We start from the raw sequence: 3,572 nt of genomic DNA on the forward strand, positions 1-3,572 counted from the left end.
GAGATTATTTACCTGTAGGTTCTGCCAGGGAGCTGGTTGGCTTCGTCAGTTAGTCTCTGCTGTCAGATGCGAAAATGACACAACAATGGGGACACAAAGTATTTTATTTATTTATTTATTTATTTTTTGTCATTCAAAAGTGCAGTAGATTATGTATTCTGAAGAATATATTTTCATTATATTATAGCAGACGTTTCAAAACTGATTACAGCATCACAGCCCAATGACAACAAATTTTAATATACAACTGGAAAAATGACTGCAAAATGAATTGCAGTTGCAGATTTCCTTTCATTTAGTACTCGCTGTACATTTGCATAGTTAGACTCAACTCATCGCATTGGTCTACACGTCTATAGATCATCCTTTTATTGAAAATGAATGGTTTATGGGCGCTTTGATGCTGTAGATCGCAAATGTGTGTCATTTCCTTAAACTCCACTGCAGTTCAGCGGCCTCTCAATAAAATTAATACATTTTTCAGGGTTTTAAGCATATATTTCTCTAGCGTTCAACTATATTTTGTGTGCGAGTCCCCAGCGAGCACCTTTTTTCCCCACAGAGTACCATCATCCCAGGAGGTAAATTGGCAGAAATCCTGTAATCCACTGGAGGGGGATGGCAGGTCCACAATTACAGCAGGACTACCTTGGGAACCGAAAGTTGGCGAAGGCCTCGCCAGGACCATTGGGCTGTCAGCACCAGGAGAAATGAACTGACATCAAATACCGTACCTCACAAGCTTATACATGTCCAGCACACAATCACACAAAGAGAGAAGAGAGAGACATCAGACAGAGGAGGAGAGGAGAGAGAGAGACAGGCAGGAAAAGACAGGGAGTTTAAACAAGGGAGAGAGAAACTTAAGAGAGACAGGCAGGAAAAGAGATGGAGATTAGAAAGGTGATGGAAGACAGAAAATATAATTCTCAAAATCTGATTAGATATGATCCTTATACATAGGGGTGTTTGACCTCCCCAATTAAGGATCAAGGGCCACACAAAATTAAACATATTTGGGGATTTTCCCCCCACCTTGCTACACTTGTTCCTGGTCAAAAATTACTTGCCTACAAAAGAAATGCTTGTAAATATCTCACTATGCTATATTATCACCAAATATTGTAACCTTCATTACAACCTTTTTATTAATTTGTTTTCTTTCAATTAGCACAGGTTTTGTTTTTTTAATGATTGATTATAGGCATTGTTGATCTGGACTTATGCACCTCAGTTTATGAGTAAACATGAAAAATGTTTTTTTTTTTCTTTTTCCAAAACTAAGGTGGATAAGCTCAGATCAATGAAGCCTACGACCAATCAGTTTAAAAAGAAATACAAAACCTGTCCTAATTGAATAAAAACAAGCTGACAAAATAATTGAATTCAAGATTTGGTGATACTTCAGCATAACGAGAGATTTACAAGCAATTTTTAAAAGGCCAGACATTTTTGACCAGGAACACGAAATTAGGTAAAGGATTTTCAGCACAGCACAAGTGTTAATTGCATTTATTACAACGGAACATTTCATTTATTTTGTCATTGTTGTTTCCAGTGTTGGGGAAAGTTACTTTTAAAAGTAATGCATTACAATATTGCGTTACTCCATAAAAAAGTAACTAATTATGTTACTTAGTTACTTTTTATGGAAAGTAATGCGTTATGCTACTTTTGCGTTACTTTTTAAATCTGGACAGGGCTTGCTTATTTGTTTTTAAAATAAAAAAGTTATATTTTTGGCAAATATAAAAGTCTTTTCACACCAAAAGCGAAATGAATAAGCCTCAGGCTGAAGGGAAAGTAAATTCACGTCCGTACAGTAGAATGCAGAAGAAGAAATTTCAACACACTTCAGCAATAAAAAAAGACACACAAATGTTTGTCTAGAGTAATTTTTGCGTATTAGTATGGTTGAACTGGATCATCAAAGGTCGAAAGCAAAGACATTGGTTTATAGAATGGGATTAAATACTTAAAGGATATTTGTGTTGTTTAACATTTAATTATTGCAGGTTTGCATCATATTCTGAGTTGCATTATTTTTATTCATTTTGAGGAATACTGAATCTGTGTGTGTTTGTTTTTTTGTGAGTGAGATGAATTAATGCATATTCATATTTATTTTAGAACTACAGTAACATCTGATTTCTCTCAATATGGGGACAGGAGAACTGTCAATCAATAAATTGAAAAAAAAAGTAACTTGCGTTAATTATTTGAAAAAGTTACTCAGAGATATTCTCTTGTAAATTAAAACTGTCAATCAATAAATTGAAAAAAAAAGTAACGCGTTAATTATTTGAAAAAGTTACTCAGAGATATTCTCTTGTAAATTAAAAAGTAATGCGTTACTTTACTAGTTACTTGAAAAAAGTAATCTGATTACGTAACTCGCGTTACTTGTAATGTGTTACCCCCAACACTGGTTGTTACCTACACAGTGAGCCATGCAGCTCTGCTCACCTTCTACAATGACAAACTCCACAGCTGTACTTGACAAAACCAACCAGCCCCTGTGAAGAGCCAAGAAACCGTCACTGCACCACAGGCTGCACCTAAAGCAAGAGTCTGATTCATTAAGTAAACAGTATACCATTAATGAAGGCAATTTCCCTGGCAGCTATGAGCTTACTGCAAACAGCAAAGAAAGCATAAACCGAAATATAAGAGCGAAAGAGACGTCTGACTATGTTTTGATTTTACACTACGGGAGGTTGCGGGTTAAAGAATGAAGGCAGAATCAGCAGCGCAGACGGTGCAAATGTTTCAATGTTTTGTTTGCGAGTCTTTCCCGAACACGACAAAAGGGTTGTGGTGGAATATTTGTAGAAAGCGAATAATTAATTGCAGGTGTTTGTAGCCCATCTGTGCATCTTTGGGATGTTTATTTCCACAGCTGTTGTGTCAAATCATATTAATTAAAGTTTGTTGACATATTTATTTACTTTGGCTCTATCTTATTTTTATTTGGAGTCGATTCATTTTTAGGTTTTGTATGTGTCCAGATTTTGCCATGTTTTTGATCTCTAATGGACAGTCTCAGTTTGTTGCAATAAATGTTAAAACTGTCCTAATTTTTCATTGCATGACAGAGCGACATCTTCACAAATGCTCTATGGCCTTCCAGTAGACCCAGCTGAAATCAATGCATGTCTAATGTAAATCTAGTCTGTAGGTGTCCTAAAAAGATGCAGAGTTGGCATGGCATACTGGTTCGGCTGGTACAGTAGATGAGTTTCAGAGATGTCTGTTCAATGTGATAATGCAGCTGATCTACGTTAGCACCAAAATGCAATATGGTTCAGCTCAACCCTATTTGTATTGGCCATTTCACAGTGTGCCGTGTATACAATGCTGGGCCAGACGGGCTGTTGACAGCCTGTTTATTTGGAGAATGCACAGATGTAAGAACAACTCAGCAGATTCTCAACACAGGCCTTAAAATATTGTGCTGTTTCTCTCTCTCCCTAAAGCAAGAAAGAAAAATGTTGATTTAAAAACTGAACCAAAGACACAACATCCTTACATTTGAATTTCAAGGGTCAAGGTTTGGCTCTGTTCAGTTAAAT

The sequence above is a fragment of the Sinocyclocheilus anshuiensis genome, unplaced genomic scaffold (assembly GCF_001515605.1).
Source record: "Sinocyclocheilus anshuiensis isolate Anshui unplaced genomic scaffold, SAMN03320099.WGS_v1.1 scaffold527, whole genome shotgun sequence".
NCBI classification, from domain to species: Eukaryota; Metazoa; Chordata; class Actinopteri; order Cypriniformes; family Cyprinidae; genus Sinocyclocheilus; species Sinocyclocheilus anshuiensis.